Genomic DNA, 22,033 nt, shown 5'->3' with positions numbered 1-22,033 from the left:
TGTATGCATTAACCTTTCATTTAATACCCCTTCTGTATAATATTTTGATGATTACTGCCATTTAGTAAACATTATGAAAATTCAATTCCCCAGGGCTCTTGCTTAATAATTTAAGCAAATTAGTTTTTGATTTTTGGTTTTCTCTGTTTAAACTGTATGCACCTGCCACTCAAATTGTGAGCTTTCAATATATTCATTCCCCCCACTCTCCACACCATCTATATATCAAACAGCTCCACATTTCAATTTGCAGCTGACAGTTTAGGGTTAAGTTATGATTCCAGGTAACAGAAGCCAATGAGAGTACACCCAGTTGATGTTTGTGACATCATCTTACAGTCAGAGTACATAGAACAGCTGAGGTAGCTTTCAGCCTCAGCACCAGTGCCATTATGATGGATGTTTACATCTCTTCATTGAGAGCCAATTATCTTGCTTTTGTGTGAGGCCCAAAGATCACTCATGCTGCCTGCTTGCACAGAGCACTGTTGGATCTAGCTGAAGGAATTGTTTTCTCTATCTCTGGTAAGAGTCTGTTTTGTTTTACCTTCTCTTTCAGAATAAAGGTGGTATGTCCAACCTGTATAGGGAATTGCTTTTTTAATCCAAAGGCTTATAAAAGCTATAACATGTAAAGAGTTGGGTTTTATTTAAAGAAAGATGCTTTAGGAAAGAATGCATTTTAAAGGAAAATCAAGTATATGCCCTATCTGATAAACTCTACTTTGCAATATAAAATAGTGTTGATGTCTATGTTTAACTTTGGTATAACTGAAATTATCATTAGATGGACAAAATTGTTACTCTCAACAATAATTTAGTGCATGTCATTTTCCTTCCTTCTATTGGAATCAAATATTTAATGGCAAACAGCAGATAGCGTGGCTTAGGGATAAAGAGTTTAATATCAGGTCAAACTTAAAAAATGTTTTGGAATACTTTTGTGGAGGTGTATTTCAAAGTCATGGAGACTGATACTAAGTTGTTACAGGTTCTGAAATAAGTTGTGATTACTTTGTTCCTGGTTATAATTATTTAAAGGGACAAGAAACTGGAAAACAAATTCAGAGCATTTAATGCACATGTAGCCATACCTTTCAGTGCTTAATATTTTTTTCCACAATTATAGTGCACAAAATCTAAGATGTGAGAGATATGGTTATCTATTTCAAAGTGTAATAATCACTATGGTTCATATCTGGGAAACTGCTTGTATGTCTCCTCCCAAGTTTTGCCACAGAATTAAGTGCATTTACTGCTTGTGAACTGATGTGGATTTAGTAGATTAGCGATGACACTGGTACTGACAAATCAGGTACAATAAAAGATTTAATTGACTGAAGTAGTTCAGGGGCTACTGTATGAAGAATCCATAACCAGTTTTACTACTCAAGGAGTGTATATAATGGGGGATGTAACAGGCTATAGTTAATAAAAGCTGGTGATATAATTATTTATTTAGGAAGGACTGGAATTCATTAACTACCTATGATTTAATAGCTTTGCTGCCCTTAAAATAATCTGTGATTGTACAATAAAAAGTTTTAAACAGAAGCATATGTGGAAAGCATTACAAGTACTTGCAATTCTCTGTAGGTCCGTGCTAATCAGTATTTTTGACTAATAATAGCCGTTTTCAGCTCAAGCATCACTTAAACAGCAGAATTTCTCAGCTGTGTTGTACTTTTGCATTTTTACTAGACCAGTCCTGTTTTTGCAGCTCTTTGTTTACCACAGGTTTTTTTTAGCTCTCTGTCAATATTTGTCCAAAAATCCCAAGCTTGAATCAAATGTCAGATATATATTATTCATGGGTTTGATATGATGTATTTTAGTTGAGGCAAAATCTCTATCACTGTGTATTTTCTATAGCAAAACCTAAAGGACCCTGATTAAGGTTCAGAAATCATGGCCTATAGGCAAATTGAATATTGAACATTTTCTGAGTTTCCCCTGCTTACTTGTATTGTTAACAAACTGAACTAATCTTCTTTTCCCCACCTTAAATAACTTGACTTAGTCCCTGACACTGAGAGTAATAAAATAAAAAAGTACGCAGTCCTCAGCCTCAGCATTACACTTCTGTTTGCTATATAGGTCCATGCAGTTTGCCTATCATTACTAGCATTCATATAGGACTTTAAAGTAACCCAACCTCCCAGCTTAGCCAAAATCCGTGTATGATATAAATAAACTAGCTCCTAGCACTGTCAAAATGCTCAAGTGGTATTAAAACTTCTACACAGTTTGTGTCCCCAAGCCCAACCCCCACAAATCCAGGGGATCCACATTCAGGGGGTTGTCTCAGATGTACTGTTTGTATTTACTAGAGGAATTTCAGAAATGAGTGCATGTGATAGGGTACGTGCACAACATCAAACTATAGAGGTGAATCTTCCCTTCAGAAGCATCATGTCTTACTGGTTTTGGGTGTTTTTTCCCCATTTTGTTGGCTGCCTATTAGCTCAGTGTCAATCTAGGACACAACTTCTAGTGTGATAGTATCCGTTTTTCTGTGGACTTTTATGCTTCCTAGAAGTCTCTGAAATGTTCTTAAGGACTTGTAAGTGTGCTTCTTTTTCTATTTGTGTGTAGCATTTGTTTCTAATAGTGGTGAATGCTCATGTAGCATACACTACTGGGAGGAGAAAGTTTCAGAAGGAGGACTGTCTCCCTGCTATAAGATGAAATCTCCACTCAAACATCAGTGAATATATTTGTTTTAGAAAGAGTCAAAACTGATAGAGTGCTCAGGTAATGCTTCATTTCTCTGCATGCCTGGCTTTTTTATTTCCCAGTACCAGAAGTTTTGTGGACTCAGGATAACTTAAAATGATTTTGACATCTCCACCAGATAAAGTTTGAGTTTCTCTGCTTGTGTCACTGTGTTCATGAATCAAAATACTTTGCTGACACTCTGGGGCTCCTTCAGTTAGATAGTTGCTTAGACTTTCTCTGGATGAGATTTCACTCCTATTTCATCTAGTTTGAAATATTGATTCAATCTTTTGAAAATTCACATTTGGTAAATAATAGGCCTGCCTTCTCTAATTTTTGCAGCACTACAAAGAGATTTTGGTCAATAAGGATATCATCCATTTGGCAGAAAACCCTACCAGTCACTCCATAAATTGCAACAGAAAGCTGGTGATATACCAAATGCTAGTCAACTGAAACAAAATCTTCTATAAGGTGTAGTGAAGAGAGTAAGTAGTACTGATTTTGTAGCAAGTTGTACATGCCAGACCGTAGACTGGGCATCCAGTTTCAAGAAAACTTTTGCTTCTCTAAGGGTGTGTCTACACAGCTTCCTAAAATTTCAACAAGATACGCAATTTGTACTATGCAAATTGTGTATCTTATTTGAATTCTATTTTGAGATTTGACATTTTGTGCATCTACAGAGTGCCAAATTTCAAAAAATGCCCTATTTTGAGGCATTCTTTAACTCTTGTGGAAAAAGGGTTACAGGGATGACAAAATAACGTGCCCATTATTTTGAAAAATATTTTGAAATAACAGGCGGCACAGTGTAGATGTGTAAGTTGTTCCAGAATGTGTTAAACACATGGGAGTACATGTAATTTCCCCCTGATATTCTCAATGTACTTTTCAAAGTTACATCTGTCCAACTCTTGTCAGTTGTACACCATTCAATTTAGGCATCTGTTCTGGAAGGTACACCCATCTGCTCCATGAAGCAGAACTCCGTTTTCACTTTGGCTGGTAAAGGGAAGGAGACTTCCCTATTTGTGGATAGAGTAAATGAATTTGCATTTGGTATAAATTCAATGTGATAAGTTCCCTCTACTTTTCTCAATCATTGGAATAATTTGTGGAACCCATTTCTGATATCAGATTCTATGTCCAGAACATCTGGTTGTACCCTTATTAACTAGGCCAAAAGCTGTGACTGCTGGGCAACTAGTGAGAGTGGAATGTAAGCTCTTTGCAACATAGGTCTTTTAGACTATAGTGTTCTCTACTAATTTTTACAGAGACCAATTTTATTTCCTTTCGCATTTAATGAGGATTGTCCTGAAACTTTCAATATCTTTTTTTTTTCTCTTGAAGCGCTCCTGCACCTATAAAGCAGTCTTGGAGAAATTGCTTTCTCAAGGAGAAATGGTCTCCAAGGTGTATCCTTTGGGTCATCTTGAACTGATTGAACAACAGTCTTTGCCATCCTTTTATACAGGCAGATTGTTGCATAATGTATATCTTTCAGATAGATCTTGCATGTGATGTTCCTAGCTGAGTAAAGCCATTTGCTGTAAGGTAGTTTGCTCCACTATGTACAGTCTTTCACATTTTTGTTGTGGACTTTTTTTTTATTCCATGTTAGCAAAGCTCTCCCAGAATTCACTCATGCCTATATTGACTACATAGGTTTTGATTCTGAGCATCCTGAGAGATTTTTCTCCCCATGTCTATGGTTTCTCTAGTAGATTTTTCCTCACGGTGATTCCTTAGAAGAATCCCCTACACTTTGAAGTACCTTTAACTTTGGGTGTGTGTAGTCTACAGAGTTTTGTCGACAAAAGTGGACTTTTGTCGACAAAACTATACCTGCGTCTACACTGCCGCTGAGTTCTGTCGACATAACGTCGACAGAACACAGTAGTTTTGTCAATGGCTGTAAACCTCATTCTACGAGGAATAATGCCTTCTGTCAACAGAGTTCTGTTGACAGAAGGCATTACTGCATCTACACTGTCCTTTGCGTCTACGCTGTCATGTCGACAAAGTGGCTTGCTTTGTCGACACAACTGGATGTAGTCTAGATGCTCTTTGTTGACAGAAGCTTATAGTCTAGATGGACCCTTAGCAATACTATGTTTTGTCTGTATCTAGTTAGAGGTTAGGAATAGTTTGGGGTCTTTCTGATAGGCTCAGGTTAGGCTGGTGGCCAGCTATCTCTAATAAATTCTTTGATCCATAGTAGTAGTGTTGAATTTGGCTATCTGGGGTTGTTACAAAATAATTTGCCGACTCACCTTTCCCTTACATGTGAAATTGAAATAGTTCCCACTCAAAATTCACAGTGCATCATGAGATGAAACATTTCTTTTTGATTATTGAATTGTTTCATATGAGCAGCTGTGTTGGCTTCTGGAAAAGATAGTGTCCTCAGCTGTATATCCGACTGTATAGAGCGGGTTATTCACTTGTTTCTTCTGTAATTGTTGATCTAGACCAGAAGTGTGACAGAATTTCTGCAATTTGCTTACCCAGAGAGGCTGACCCTCAGCATCCTGGAAATCAAATTCTCCTGGAAGTGGCATTAGGTCAGAAGCTGAGACAAATGTAGCCATTCTATAATTCTACCAGACTAGATTCCTCCAAGTTTTCTTTTTTTTTCTTTGTTGCCTTTCTGTGACACAAGGTGGTATGACTCCTTAAAGTAGTAAACTCATGTTTACTCCTGTAAACCATGTTTCATGAGGCATAAGGGAGCGGTCGACAAAGGCTTTCTCTGTCAACTGATCCACATCTTGACTGCCGCGCTGTGCTGACGATCAGCTGAGCTGGCACAGCATGGCGGCCATTTTTATTTTAATGAAGCCGGGGATATTTAAATCTCAGCTTCATTGACTAAGTCAGGTAGTCTAATTTACATGCCTCTGTACACAGAGGCATGTAGTCTAGACATACCCTTTGGATATGGCACATATACAGTCTGGTCAGCACTACAATTGGTGAGAGGCTTGTGCATGCTCAGTGAACGTGACTTTTCTGAGATTTTAGCTGCTAAAATCTCAACATCTCTACTAAGAAATGTCTATATGTGGGGCTTTTCACAGTCTTAAACAACTTTTGGCATGTTTCATAGCTGTGCAGAGTACTGACACAAAGACCAAATTGGAAGTTTCTGCTGCGAAACAGAAGCACACGAGAGCTGGTCAATTAAAGATCATAAGAATTGTGTGCTGCAGACAAAATAATATTATTTTTCATTGTCTGATTTTGGAAATGGGTGAACCATTTTCACTGACCAAAACACCTGATACAGACACTGAATATAAAAAATTTCAGCCTAAATATCTCAAATTTGGCAAAGATCTATACATCTGAAGAGAGGGACTTATGAAGGGAAGGGTAAGGAAACCTTATCAGTACATGATATTATCAGCACAATCAATGTTACAAGTAGAAAGGATTAACAGCATTTAAATTTAGAAGGACCATTATTATCAGTTATTGTGACTTCCTTCATAACACAGGTCATATAATATCGTTGCCTCAATCTTATAATATATGGTTGAATGAACATATAAGAGTTCTATGTGAAGAATTTCATACTAAAAGCCTTTGCTGTGTCCAAAACCAAGAAGTTTTACTGGTCCTGTTCAATCCATGATCTGTGATATCTATTCTTGAGCACTGTATACTGGACTTCTTTTTAGTAACTAGCCATAGACATCTCATGTATCACTATCCATCTGTTACTTTGCTGGCTTAATAGCTTAGAATTAATGTCTTATATCTTTCATGGATTTTTTTTTCTCCTTAATTTAATTTTGAAAAATTCCTAAAACAATATTACTAAAAGGTATGTTATAGCATGGGCTTAAATTTTTCACCCTAAAAGCAGGAACTTCTTTATGAAATCTGGCATTGTGAAAAAATTCCTTGACAGATAGTTCTATTAGAATCATTAGAAAAATGTTCTTTCTAGAGTTACTACTACTTCTCTCCTCACATCTGATTTTTACAATGTTTGGTGTATCTCAACATTTAGGAAGTCCATTGAATTGGAATTAAACTGTTAAGTTCCAGGTAGCCATTGAGGTAAGAGAAATTGGGCACAAAGAACAGGAGACATTAAGGCAAATCCTTAGATAGTGAAAACTGTCAGAACTCTGTTAACATACAGTTGAGCTATGACAATTCATGCCAGCTGAGGAACTGCTCCTGAAAATACATCTCTCTCCTGTATATAGTTCCATGGAAGCATTGGGAAAAACTTGAATTTTTCTCATTTGACAGCTGCCAAATAGATTGAGTTCCAGCGCTCTCTGTGGATACCACAATTTATGGAAGGCCTTTTCCCATAAGTCCTTTCCTCTGGCCAAGGCACTGGCCTCTGATGTTTCCTGATGTGCTGAGTGGTTAGACTATATTTTGTGCTCTGATATAACTTCCACATTTCTACAGCTAATTCTACATCCTTATTGATCTCTTTTGGGTGGGGAGGGGATGAAATTCTGTCATGCTCCTATCTGTTAGCATCTGTATTTGGTGCTTGTGTCACCTGTAATCTATTAACGTATATCCAGGGTGTGCAAGGTTATAGTCTGAAATATAATTTGAATTAAATCAGTTTCCCCTTCATCATGTTTGGTTTAGCCAAGTAGTTTCTGAAAGGTTAATGCTTCATTCCCAGTTGGGTAACTTTTTCCTTGCATCCAACAGAGACCTTTAGGTTGTATCTAATTTAGAAGCAACAGACAAGAAAACAAGGGAGTCGAACTACTAGAGTTCCTAGTGGGCTTGTTACCTCCTCATTCCATCACCATGAGGAAGTTATCTGCTTCTGGCACACTTGCAATGAATTCCCTCTTGGACCTGGAAAAGCTTAGTATCAGCACTCCAATATGCACTGTGAACTCCATGAATGTTAAACTAAGAAAAAGGTGTTGGAATAGATTTTGCTAAATATAACAAAGACTACAAAGTACTGTGGCAAAAATATGCGCTCTTCTGATTGCTATAATTAAAATATTGTCTTTATAAATAATTTTTACTACCACAGAGACATCAGGAAATAATTGACTGACTCTTGCCTGAAAAATATCTTTGGAGTAATCTAGAGACTCAAAACCATGAATTTCCAGTAGTATAACATTCCTTTCTAGGACAGTGTGATTACAGTGTGCATCTGTAATTTGGATGCACTGGAATAGGGAGGAAAGCTCTGTTTAGCTCTGTTTTAGCTAGGAAATTACCTTAAATCTTTCATATTCTCCAGGCCAACATTGAGCCCTGATAGAGTTTTGAAAATTTAGAAAAGAGGTAACTCAGTGAAGTCGGACATAAGTAGATAAAAGTGAAAAATTCATGGTGCCTATGTGATTTAAGAGCATGTCTGATTGAAAGTGAGTGGGACGTGGGCACAAAAGTCACTTAGGTACTTCTGAAAATTGACCTAAAGTGCTTATTCAACCATTTCACTCACTCACATGTTTTCTTTTAGTACCTCTTTAAGGACTTTTTTCTCTAAAGCAAAAGAAATATCTTGGTTTATGGTTACATATAAGGGAGCTCTCCTTCCCCTGCCATAGCATTGTCCTGTGAAAGAGGAACAGGTTGTATCAATCTGGTTTTTGAAAGTGTCTCTGGCCTTCAGCCCCTGAAACTAGTGAAGAAAATCTTTCTACAGAGTGGGGAGGTAATCTAGTGAATTTAAAAGTATTTGGTGTCATTTCCTTTCTTGGGCAGGGACAAGGTTATTGTCATAAAGGAAGGGGCCATCAAGTTGTCAAGCTTGTTCACAGACTACTTGTCTTTAGAACAGAGGGAGGACACTGAGTTTAAGTTGAATGTAATACTGATGCTCTAAGGAAGGGCTGTTTCCTCAGGGAGCTGAGGTTAGAGAATGACACCACTAGTAAGGAAAGATTCTGGAGAGAACATGCCTCCAGGCAGCCTCATTTTCAAACATTCTACTCAATCTACTCAGATCAGTAGTTGCTGTACAAGGAGAATTCAAACTCTTGGAAAGAAAGGTCTGTCCCTCGTCACCTCTTTAATTGATTTATAAAAGGCAACATTGATTGGCAATCTGTGACACCTGTACATATTCAGTTGTGTCCTCTGAATCAGGCTGGCCTGGCCAGTGCCCATGCACAGAATTTCAGAGAGGATCTGGCCCAGCACACATGCAGCCAAATTTCTGATGTAAGAGCCCTAGAGTCTTAGAAACTATTGACCTGAAATTGATTTTATATTGACTAAAAGAAGCAACAGATTAACACTGTTAAGATGGTATCTTTTAATGAACCAGCCAAACTCTATCAGAGCCACAGGTACACATTTTAAATGATTAGTGGTAGCTTCTACTAATTATACAGTGTTCTGAAATTATTTGTGTGATTTTTAAAGATGCAAAATGTATTCTACCCTGCAGTGTGAGTAATCGATTTGCTTTTCCCTCTGACAATATTCAAAAAAAAGTAGCATGGGTTCTCAGTTTTGAGGATATTTTGAATTTTATTACAAAGAAATGACCAAAGAGCTTGCTGTTATATAAGTGAAAACAACATAAATTCACTTCTCCATCCCTTTTATTGACATGAAATATTGCAATAAAATCATCGATCCACTTGAAAATCACCCACTATTACTTTTTAATGTAAACATTATAATTAAAACAAAGAAATTGGAAAACTTTTAGAGTTGTGAGACTGTGACCCTAATAGTTTTAATGGGGTCACATAGACTCCTGCAACTGCACAATCATTGGTTTACATAGGCTTCAAATTGGCAAAATGATTTGTCACTATGACTCTAACTGAAGTCTGTGTATATGTGCTCAGGTGGTTTTATTTTAGGACGTTTTTTAATCTGCAAAAAGCTAGCAACTGTGTAGTTTACTAAGGATTGAGAAGATCCATTTTGAATGATTAAGTGTTGTGAATTAGATGGCGATGAACACACAATAAAGGGGCATGGATAATGCATGGCAGAATATAGTTTATTCCTTTTTTCAATTGTATTTTAGTTTTAACTATTTATGACTGTCATAGAACATAAGTACAATAAAAATAATGACATATTATTAGGAGAGCTCAGTACAAGTGCCATTATTAATTCTTTGTTGAGAAAAAAGAGAGACACCTGTTTTCAATGTGCTTTATTTGTGTGCTTCAATGAAGTGTGGCTAAGTAATGCTGTATAACAGGTAGGTTTTGTAGAGTGTGATTGGGGTTTTTTTTTAAATCTCATTCTGATAAGCCAGGGCTGTCCCCTTCAATGCAATATTTGACTTGCACTGTGACAGGTGACAAATGAAAGTGGTGATGCTAATGACAGATAATTAATAAGCACAGAAAGTACCCACCTCTTTTTCTCTTTTTTACACTTCATGTTCTCCTATTGTGGAAGCAAGTCGCAAGAGGTTTATGAGAAATCGGGTGAGATTTCATAATCAGCTGCTGATTTAATGTGTATTATTGCAATATAACCTCCGCTTTGACTAAAAAAACAAGTTATTTGGCAAATACTGTCCCCACAATCCTAATTATAGTGTTGGCATGAATTACCAGCTGCATAAGGCAAAAGTTTAGATTAATTGAATTTAAAATGCACAGAGGCACAGACTTGCACACACTTCTTTTCTGAAATTAATCATGTATTCATTCATGAATCTTATTTTTTCTCAGTCATGATTTCATCTGCCTTTCATACTGAATAGCATCCCATTCTTCCAAAAATCAACACCTTGGTTAGAATCTGTAAATAATGTTTATCATTAACATTGGCAGTACTTGGAAAAAGCTTTAGTTTGAGTTTGAGCTCTTTTTCTGTGCAAGTGGCCTTTTTCTCCACGTTCTTGAATTGAAAGTGAATGCTTTTTTCTGTGTTATGTTTGGACCTCTACAAACTTTACCACACTTTGGTTAGTAATGTGTAATTCATAGGGCCTTATGATGCTCTCCTATGTTCCAAGGATAAAGAGGGAAATTGTATGAAATATACAAGACACAGCTTATTTTATGGGAACGCAGCCCCATAAAGTTTTACGAATCATATATTGATATCAAAGTGTAGAATTCTTTGCATGGTTTTTGCTTGAAAATGTACATTTTATCTTACTCAATTCTTATTATCTCCTTATTAGTTAAAGGTTGTAAACCTTAAAATATAAAACACAGTGATATTCGTATGTGACTTCATTGTAATAGGTCAGAGGGTAAGACCTACATGTCATTTATTTATTCTTTTCCCCTAGCTTATTGAACCAATCCAATAGAATACACTTTTTTTTAATAATAAAGCCATTTCATTTAGCTCTCCAATCCAGCTGGAAAATAAGAAAAACATTTTTCTAGTTGTTTTCTATTTTGACTTCAGCAGGCAATAGACAAGTCCTAGTCTCTAATTTCTCTATTTCCTTCACTTATTTGGAAAACTTTTTGATGAGCTCCTTTCTCCGACATTAATTTCTGTTACAAAATCACAGATTAGTCTCTGTGTATGCATTATGAAAGTGGACAATTGTGTTTGTAACTCCCTTACTGTCAGGATACGTCTACACAGCACTCATTTCAGAATAAGCTATTCCAGAAGAAGTACTCCGAAATAGCTAATTTTGAAATAGTATGTCTGCACTATAGGGAATTAGACTGAGGCAGGCTTCCCTAATGTGGATGCGCTACGCTACCTTGATTTAGAGCCCCAGAAGGCACCAGGGAGTAATTAGTTTGAATGGCCCTGGGGAGGCGCTATTTTGAAATAGCAGCAGTGGAGCGTCCACACTAGCGCTATTTCGAAATAGCTATTTTGGAATAGGCGTTATGAAATGAGGTTTACAGAAATCAGAATAAGCTGTCTGTTATTACGAATTTATTTCAAAATAACAGAACTGTTGTATAGATGCTCGCATTTTGTAGATGCTCGTATTTTGAAATAACTGAGCTGTGTAGATGCACCCTAATTAGTGCAGTGTTACTTTATATTTTGGCACAGGTAATACCGGTATTTTTTCTGGCCAAATCTGGGATATCATTAGTTTCCTGTACGTCAGCAATGTTCTGTCATAATATCAGAGATAAGGACTGATCTTGCTTCTGATCCTAATGCACTAGTATGACAATTATGAAGCATTGACTATGTGGGCTGCTGAAGAAATCCTCAGCAGTAAGGGAGTTGCAGTAATAGTGGTTCTGTTAGAAAACTAATGCCTTCCCAAACTCTGATGCCACCCTCGTTCATTTCTGATTTTCAGGACTTGTGACAGACTTTGCTGGGCCCTGGACAATGTGGGTAGAGGGAGAGACTTCAGCTCTGTGGCCCCCAGAAGGGGTGGAGCTAGAGGCACCCAGCTCAAAGTGGTGCCCGGATCACACTGTGCCTCCCCCACAAAGTTCTCAGCGCTGCCAGGACTGCATCTCATGGGGACTCCAGCAGTAATTCAAAGGGACTGCTCCAGCTGCTGCTTCTGCCTCAGAAGCAGTGGCCCCTAGGCCCTTTTAAATCTCCAGGTCCCAAGTCAACTCTCTCTCTCCCCCATATGAGCTGCCCTGATGATCTCCTGTATCATCTTGTTTGGCTACTGTTATTTTTTGTTCCCTATGAAATACGTTCAGATCATGGGCTCAGATTCCCAACCTAATTCCTTTATTTATTCTCTTGGTATTTCTGTCCAGTTCAATAAGGGAAAGGAAAAGTAGCATTTATAAAATAGGAAAGATGGTACAAATCCACAACTAAGAAATTCAGTCATTTTATAAATGAAACAAAAGTATAATTATAATAAGAAACTTAAGAATTAATTATTTCAATATATCAGAAATAAATGAAAACCTAGTAGTGGTGCAGATCCAAGACTCAAAATGATGGTGAACGGTTAATCATGATGCAGAAAAGGCAGAAATATACAAACATATTTCTGTTAAGTATTTGGAAAGAAGCATGAGGGTGCATTCATATCATACAGTGATGAAGAAACACTTTATAGTCTCTGAGTAACTAGAGAGGATGTCAAATGGCAGCTATTCAAGCTGAACATTTATCAAGTGCCCGAGAATATTGAAAGTATTGGCCAAGGAATTTTTGAAATAATTTTATTTTTAATGAATATTGGGGAAGTTCTAGAGGTCTAGAAAAAAAGTAATATTTTGCCAATATTAAAAAATGATAAAGGAAATAATCTGGATGGCAATAGGCTGGTTATCCTGACTGTGATCCTGGATAACATAATTAATAATCCTGGATAGTTTAATTAATGCTAATCAACATGGTATTATGGAAAATAGATCTTGTCAAAGAAACTTGATAATATATTTTTATAAGATTATGAGTTTGCTAGACAAAGGTGATTGTAGTGACATTTTTGTAAGGCTTTTGACTTAGTATAATAAAACATTCAGATAGAAAATACAAATGTATTGTAGAACTTGTTGCAGAGATTAAAAACTGGTTAACTAATAGATTCAAAAAGGAATTGCAACTGGGGAATTGCCATTTGCTGACTTGATTTGAAATATCTTCTTTGAAATTTATTTTTAATACTAACGATCTGATCCTCGTCTTGCCTATGGGTTTGCAACGTGATAAGGCCAGAGGTAAATCAGGTTTGTTTGAATATGAACCGTAACAAAGTTTCAGATGCAGTCAGTGAATTTTTTTTTAACCAAATTGTGAATACCTTTCAAACCTCAGTTCTCCTACAAATAATTTACTTGAAATAAAGAATCATGAAACTGACATTATGGAAATATAAAAATAAACTTGGCAACATATTAGAGGTGTTTGCGTAACCTGTTCATCAGTGTGCATGACATGTCCCATCTGTATTTGAGCCACAGTCCATTACAGCTCCAGTGACAGAGCCTGGTTCTCTATCTGAAGCTGTAGAAACTTGTTAATTTGGCTCTGGAGGCTTCTAATTAAATCTTAGTACCTTAGGGTACATCTACACTCCAGTGTTATTTCGAAATATCTAATTTTCAGAGTGGGAGCTGAATCGCATTTAAGGCGGCTGGGACCAGGTCCAGCAGGGCATCAGGTCAGGAGTTACTTTGTGTGGCTGCTGCCTGAGGCTATCTGAGGCCTGTGCTTAAAGTGACCCTCCCCCCCCAAACAGCCAGTTTGCTCTGGTTGCCCTCACACGGGACATCACAGCACTCTGCAACATGAAGCCAGAGCTGCCCCTGAGCACTCTGGTGCTTCTCTTGGACATGTTGCTGCGAGCCTGGCTGCACTTTCTGCAGGCTGCCATCTGGGAGGTCCATCAGGGGGCTGTCGGTATTCAGGAGGCCCTTCAGAAGAGCTTCCACCTGAGGAGCACTAAGAGCCTCCCTGCTCTGCCCCACTGGGAGCTTGTGCCTCATTCCTCCCTCACGTCCTTCCACTTACCCCTTCCTAACCCCCTTTCATGATGTCAAATAAAATACACGTATTTTCATGAACACAAACTCTCTTTATTTAACAAAACTGGCGGAGGGAGGGGAGCAGAATGAAACTGGTGAGACTGGGGAAAGGAGGCGGGAGAGGGGAAGAGAGAGGGTGGGAAAGGGGAGGGGGAAACCTGGGAGGAGGGAGCTGGAAGGGGGAAGCAAGGGGAAAAAGTGAGAGGGGAAGCTCAGGGTTGGGGGTCTCACCAGACCAACTTGATTTTCATGTGAACCTGCTCCTGGGTTCACATGTGCCCTTTGGTGGCCAGGCTGGCAGCTATCCTGCCATAGATGGCCACGTTCCCCCATCTCGTGTGGAGATCATGGACATTGGGGGCATCTCCCCCAAACCTGAATAAGGTCCATGATCTCCACCCTGTACCAGGAAGGTGCCTGCCTTCTGTGGGCCCTGTCAGGCTCCTGGGAGCTGGCAGAGTGCTCCTGGGGAGCGGTGGAGGGCTGGCTGCCAGTGGCTTGCTGGCTCATGTTTTGGGGCCACTGGGTCAGGGGCAGTGACTGCTGGCTCTGGGCTGGCAGGCTTGGAGCTGGCACAGGCACGGTGTCCAGAGTCTACTCCTTTAAGGGCTCTGGGAGGTGGGAGGGAGGGAGAGAAGTGTTCTTGATTGAGGCCAGAGTGGCCACCAGGGCACCCTGGGAAGGCTAGAGGCCCCCTATTTCAAAATAAGTGTCTACACAGCACTTATTTCAAAATAGCAAATTCAAAATTGGCATTATTCCTTGTGGAATGAGGTTTACCAATTTCAAAATAAGCCCTCCACTATTTCGATTTAATTTCAATATGATGGAATGGCTGTGTAGATGCTAGGTTAGTTATTTCAAAATAATGGCTGTTATTTTGAAATACATTCGCTGTGTAGACATACCCTTAAGCAGTATGGCAGCAACCTTGTAAGTGAGGGCTCGTCTAAATTTAAACTGCTTGGTCTCAGATGCTTAGGATGACTTTCCATTGTCCAGAGGAAATATTTCAGCAGCAGAACAGTATGTGTTATGTGTTCTCTTCTATAACTGATCCACATAATTCTGAATGTATTAAACAGTCAGTTATACAAGCGGGTACTCTAGCTCCTGCTGTGAAGACTCACACTTTAATTCAGAAGCTTCCTAGTTCAATCCCTGATGTCAACCAAGATGACATTCATCTAACCTCTACTAATAAATTATGTGTCTTGCTCCTACTGTTCTCCTTTGCGCCCTTTTCTATCTCACAACTGGATCGCAGCAGGTTGACAAAGACACAATTCACTTACATGTTTATATTTTTTCTTCCTTGAATTTATACATTTATAAATATTGCTCTTTTGTGTGCCAATAAGTTACACTAGGCATAGCTACACAGCACCTGGCAGAGTGATTCCCAGCATGGACAAACTCGCACTAGCTCTACTTGAACTAGCATGCTAATAATAGCAGTGCAGCTGCAGCTTCATAGGAAGTGGCTCATGCTAGCCATCTAAGAACCTACCCTTGAAGTCGGGCAAGTTTGGATGGGAGGAGAGGGTGCAGGGTGTACTATCTGACCTTCTTCTTGTTTTGCCCTGGCCACACTGCTAATTTTAAAACACAGGTATGTGACACTTTGGGCTACATTGTAGACATACCCGTGTGTGTGTGTGTGTGTAGTCTACTGAATGTTGTCCCAATACATATATATGGAACCCAAATTTAGCCATTTATATCTATTCCCACATTTTTAAACATATTACTGTACTGGAAACTATATTAAGATACTGGCAGACATTTTGCATGTGCTGGTACAACTCATGCTTGTTGAAAAAATTAGGTTCATGATGGTTCCATAATAACGCTGTTAAGGAAGAAACAGCTATTGCTTTTTGAGCAAATAATTAATATAATAAACACCAAGGGGGTGTCTAAACTACACGGTTTTTTTGACAAAAGTTGACTTTTTCAAAAAAACTATACCTGCATCTACTCTACTGCCACGTTCTGTCAACAGTAAGTGGACAGAACACGGCAGTTTTGTCGACAGTAGTAAAACTGGTTTTACAAGGAAGATCGCCTTTGTCAACAGAGATCTGTCAACAAAAGGGTTTGTGTGGATGCAGGGAGACAGTTCTGCCAGGAAAAAAAAGGCCTTCAGGAAGAAGCCCTGGTGGACAGTCCATCTGCATGCTTGGCACCTTTATTGTTACTATTTGCAGCCAACTTTAAACGGATAGGCACCTTGCCAGCCATTAGTGACAGGAAACCAGCCACAGTACATGGCCATTCCTGTCCCACAGGATCCCAGGCATGACCCAGCCCCAAAACCATCCTGGCCCTTCCAGGGTCCCTTCTGAGGACCCACTCAGGGGCTCCAAATGCCAGGCACTGGCGTGGTCTGGGCCAGAAATAAAGGGTCTCCCCAGTCTGTGGTCCGAGAAGGAATCCTTACAAGCCCTCCACACATACCGCAGGAATGCAGAAATTTATAGATGCATTGCCCAAGGACTGACCAGGAGAGAGCACCATCCCCGCACCCTGGAGCAAGTATGGGCCAAAGTTAAAGAGTTGTGCCAGGGGTATGCAAAGGCCCGAGATGAAAGCTCCTGCTCTGGGGCAGCCCCACACTACTGCCCATACTACGTGGAGCTCGCACACGTTCTTGGCAGTGAGAAAGCCTGGACTCCACTGCGTCTTGTGCAGTCTTGGTTACCAGAGCCTGTGATGGGTGAACCAGAGCAGGAGCACGAGCAGTCCAGGGAATCTGGAGAGCGAGACCTGTTGCTGGAGGAAGAGGATGACAACAACACCATGACCCTCACCCTGAAGCTGGTCACCCAGACCCCAGAGGCCTCCGAGGGAGGAACCAGCAGGTGAGTGCTGTGAGGTTGTGCGCACACAGGGTGGGGGAGGTGGGTGCACAGTGGGTGATGCACAAGGGAAACTTGTCATGCTCAGCCTGGACAACATGCAGCTTGCTGTGCATGTACAAACACGTGCAGTAATAGAGTGTGACACGCGGGTGTGTGCCACATGGTGCCAGGAGCCATTTCCATAACACATACGGGTGGGTTGGCAGTGTGAGAGGGCATATGGTCCCATGGGCACTTTGGGGCCCTTATGATGGTCAGGCTGATGCCTAGCTCACTCATGGTGTTACTTTCAGAACCTCTTGAGTCCCCTGTCTGAAGGAGAGTCCCTTACAACGAGGGCATGCCCTTGGGGACTGCTGTTGCACGCATGACTGATTGTCTCTTCTTCTTTTCCTCAACAGCTGGACCACCTGTGCAAGAGGGCCGCAGCACCCCAGTCCTACCTTCATCTTGGGGACACAGGAGCTGCATGCACTGGCATGCTAATACAGAGGTTCTGAAGATGCATGTGGTGGCCCTGCAAGATCTCAACAAGACCCTGAAAGAGAGGACGGAGGCAGAGACTCTGCGGCATGATCACCTGCTGGAAGAGCTTGTACTGCAGCGCATTTCCATTTGTGCCACCACCTCAGGGATATTGTGTCCCCCCATTTCTAGTCATGTGAGCAAGCAATGGAATCTCCCTTTTAAGCATCCAAATGTGCATTCCACCTGCATGCGAGTTTGGCTAAGATGAGTATTAAACTGCTCCTTGCTCACATCCATGTGGCTGGCGTAGGGCTTCATCAGCCACGGCATCGGGGGTAGGCGGCATCAGCCACAATGCACACCGGCATGTGCATGTCCCCGAGGGCAAGGTCCTGATGTGGGGAAAAATGTTCCTGCCTGCAACCTCCAGTAGAGGTAGGAGTTCCTGAAGATGCAGGCATCATGCGCCTGCCCCGATCTCCCAACACAAATGCCAGAAAACTGTCCCTGGTGGTCGACCAGGGACTAGAGCACCATTGAAAAGTAGCTCTTCCTATTAACGAATTAGGCTGCTCAATGGGATGGTGCACGCATTGGGATGTGTCCCCCATCAAACGCAACTCCGCAGTTCGGGAAGCCAAAGGCAGCAAAGTTGGCCACGACAGCATCAAGGTCTCCCAGTCGGACGAGTTTGTTCAGCAGCTCGGAACTGATAGTCGTCACCACCTGCAGAAAGAGACAAATAAACAGACAAAAAAAATGTTAGACGGGGTGCCTGAGCCCTTGAGAGGAAAACACGCCCAACCTGCCCCCCCCCCCAAACACCCCGGGAATCCCCTCCTCAGGACCCCCCTTTGAAGCAGCGCAGGGTGAGTGGAGGAGTTTCATCCCACTCTCACTCCACTCCTCTTTCCTCGTTTCCCTTTCCTGACAGTGCCCCTTTTTCACACACCCCCAGCAGTGACCATCCACCTAGAATGACTTACCTCCATCAAGATGGCCCCAACAGTAGACCTGCTCACACCAAACTGGTGTCCCACAGAGCAGTAGCTGTCAGACATTGCAAGCTTCCAGAAGGCAATAGGGACACTTTTCCACAGGGATGGTGGGGCACAGATGTGTGTCCTGTCATTGGAGAGCAGGGCCGAGCCAGGCACACAGCTCCTGGAATGTGGCCTTCCACATCCAGAAGTTGCGGAGCCACTTCTGGTCATCCCACAACTCCATAATGAGCTGGTCCCACCAGTCAGAGCTGGTGTCAAGCCTCCAAAAACGCCTCTCCAGGAAGAAGTTTGGAGGCAAGGGCCCTGCATTCCAGGCAAAGCTTCCATATCTCTGGTCTGGATCTAGATGGAGAAGGAGCATCATGACTGTATCATGCAGATGAAGCAGAACTTGTAGAATGATCATGTGGGGCCATCGCCTGCCCAGGGTCAGCTCTGGCTCCATGGCAAAAAAAGGGATCAAAATCAGAAAAATCTCCAAAAAACCCAAACTGCTGTCTTGTCCCAGGAAGCAGGGCACTCACAGCAAGCATTGCAAAACCTTTGCTGTTCCTCTAGGAGGTAAGCAAGGGAGCTGCAGGAGCAGAGCAACGACTGTTTGGGGGGGTCCCTTTAAGCACGCGTCTCTGCAAAGGGCAGGCAGTAGCACCAGGAAGTAAATGCTGCCCCCATGCGCTGCCAGAAGCGGTTCCGAGTGCCTTCTTTTTTCGACACAGTGTCCGGCAGTCTGGATGCTCTTTTTCGAAAAAGAGGATCGATTTTTTGATCCACATAATGTAATCTAGACTCTCTTTTTCGACAGAGGCTTTCTTGACAGTATCTGTGGACAAAGTGTCTGTTGAAACAGGCATTCAGTCTAGATGTAGCCGAAGGGGGAAATGGCAGAATCCTGACACAGGGAAAACTCTCATTAAATCAATAGGGCTTTCGGTACTAAGTATGAAAAATACAGGTTTCAAAGAACACAATTATAAACTTATGGGGCGGGGGAAAGGCATGCATGCTCTGCTTCTAAAGTCATTAGCACTGCTTCTAAATACAGATGCAATATGTATCCTTGTGCAGTGTGTGAGCTCTTCAAGTAAACTCTGGAGGCCATTCTACTTCCAAATAAGGTTTGGACAATAGAGGAATAATAATAATTCAAGGTGGAAACATTAGAGAAACCTAGTTATTGAATTACTTCTGCTGCACTTTTAACCTCCTAACAAAGAGATTGTTCATACTGAAATGATTGACACAACTTCCTCAGGTTTTCCATTTTAGTTGATTTTATTTGTTTTATTTCTCCCCTTTCCCTAATGGATTTTTGTTGTACTTTCTTAGAGAGTATTCTTTCATATTCATGGAGTGCAGTAATTCCACCCACTCCTGCCTGCTAACTGAGAACCATCTGATGGCTCTCCATAGGGGATGAAAAAAGGAATATCACACATAAGAGGGCTAAGTGTATTGGGAAAACTCAGAATTTCTACTTGTGTTGTTGGCAGTATGTGTTTATTTGTATTATGATAGCACTTAAGTAACTCAGTTGGCTACCAGGGCCCTTTTGTGCTGGGTACTATACGAACATATGATAAGGGCCTGTCCCGAGGAACATACCCTCTAAGAACAAAATGTGAGAGAACAGGTGGATACATCAAATAGATGGGGAAACATAATGAACAATATATATTTTAGCTAATATATATTTATGGCATAGTATTTGCAGAAATGGAGGGGAAATGTGAGAGATGGAGACAGGTTTTATGTGAGTAGGGTGCAATGGTATGATACTACACAGTACAACATGAAGGGACAATGTGGAATAAAGATGAGAAAGCAGAGTAGGCTCAATTATCTTTCCAGGATTTTAGACTCATTCTTGATTTTGTATGTCCTCTATGTAACCTCCACCCATGGAGCTGCTATGAAGACTTCAGTGGAGAAACCATCTGCCCAGTAAGTGGAACCGTGGTAGGAAGGTGGCAGGAGAAACACTATATGGCATCCCCTAATGCCTGTGCTCTTGTGTTTGTATAGAGACTGGTCTGTTCTTCTGTGAGCCAGCAGTTGTGAATTTATCTCACAGTGTTTGGATTACTATTTAATGCTCTGAAGGGATTTATTGTTTGAGTTCCCAGCTGCTAAATTACAATATTACCTGAGAGTGGCTAGCAGATGAATTAAATTCTCTGTGAGTTTTAATAAATTTCATAATAGTGATAAGGCAATTCCAGGGGGTGTTTTATTATGTGAAAATAGTTTCCCTTGTATGTTTGCTGCCAGACTTTATAACATCTTAGGGAAGTGATTATACAAATACTGCTTCAAGAAAATCACACACCTATTTAGGGTTTACTAGGTGAAATTATTAAATGCATTTGAGACAGACTTTATATAGATAAAATGAGACTTCTGGAATGCTTCAGAGTTTGGGAATCAAATTCCAAGTCTTTGACCAACACAAACTGTACCACCTGCAGTTATATGCCTATTTTTTAAAAGTGCCTTTCAGAGAATATTCTTGTTGTTATACATTTTATTACAGTAGCACTTAAAGGCCCTTAGTTTGGGTTTGGCACCCAATGGCACTATTTACCATACACAGAAAATGAAAAGATATTTTTCCCCATAAAGATCTAAGAAGCCATAGTACCTAAGTCTGCAAAATCATGCATTTAAATGAATGGAATGGAATGGGTTATATCAGTTGAGTACATATATAGAAAGATTCATATGTCCAAAGCAGTCATTTTGAAATTTTTTTGTAGCTTCCCATTTATATGTAGGTATAAGACCCAGAAATTCCTCCCAAGTAACATGTTGAAAGCTTCAAAACTTCATTATATCTGTTTCTGATTAGTTTTATCTGGAAGCCCTTGCTCTATGGAATCTGATCTATCTGTCAAGGTACATCTACACTGTACCCGTAGCCCAAAATAAGCTATGCAATTTGAGCGTCACAAATCACATACCTTATTTTGAAATAAAGCACTATTCTGAAATGTCCCTTAATCCTCATGGAACAAGGTTTACAGGGACATTGAAATAGCGATCCCGTTATTTTGAAAATTATTTCAAAATAATGGGCTCATTTAAAAGACGCGGAATAGCTATTTTGGGATACCGGAAGTATCCCGAAATAGCGCCGCAGTGTAGACTTACCCTCAGTTACTGTGAATAGAAATGTAATATGGAACAGTTATTTCTGGAAACAATTTTTTTAATCCATTAATTTTGCAAGTTTTTATTTTCAATCTCTAAAGTGATTTATGCATATGTAACGGAAGGAGAATTTTTAGAATGCTAAAATTAACTAACGTATATGCCACAGTGGAAAATATTAAATAGAAAACTAAAATGTTTGTCATTCTGAGTTTGTATTATGTCAATTTCAGCATGGCAAAGAGATTTCTAATGTGAAAATGTAATCCTTCACTAAGTATTCATATTATGGGTCCTCCTTTGGCTAGTCCCTAGAAGAGAGGTTCACTGTAATGACCAGCGAGAGGTAGGTGTTCCTTTATTTCAGGTATTAAAAGCTCATGCTTTAATGGTGGAGGTTTTAGATTTGGTACCCAGTAATAACCCATGATGTTAATAACTATAAAAGGAAGAG

General features: G+C 40.3%; 1 long non-coding RNA gene across 2 annotated transcripts in view; it reads left to right on the top strand.

The window, feature by feature from the left end:
* Positions 1 to 363: 363 nt before the first annotated feature.
* The window catches only part of LOC112544266 (uncharacterized), a 38,505-nt gene continuing 16,835 nt past the window's right edge, over positions 364 to 22,033 (top strand). For both annotated transcript variants that reach the window (XR_012900790.1, XR_012900788.1), the window contains exons 1-2: positions 364 to 525; positions 3,061 to 3,206. This is a non-coding gene — a long non-coding RNA (uncharacterized LOC112544266). The remainder of the gene's footprint in view (positions 526 to 3,060; positions 3,207 to 22,033) is intronic.

The sequence above is a fragment of the Pelodiscus sinensis genome, chromosome 1 (genome assembly GCF_049634645.1).
Source record: "Pelodiscus sinensis isolate JC-2024 chromosome 1, ASM4963464v1, whole genome shotgun sequence".
NCBI lineage: Eukaryota > Metazoa > Chordata > Testudines > Trionychidae > Pelodiscus > Pelodiscus sinensis.
The sequence above is the reverse complement of the archived record's forward strand: the minus strand, read 5'-3'. Positions and strand labels throughout refer to the sequence as shown.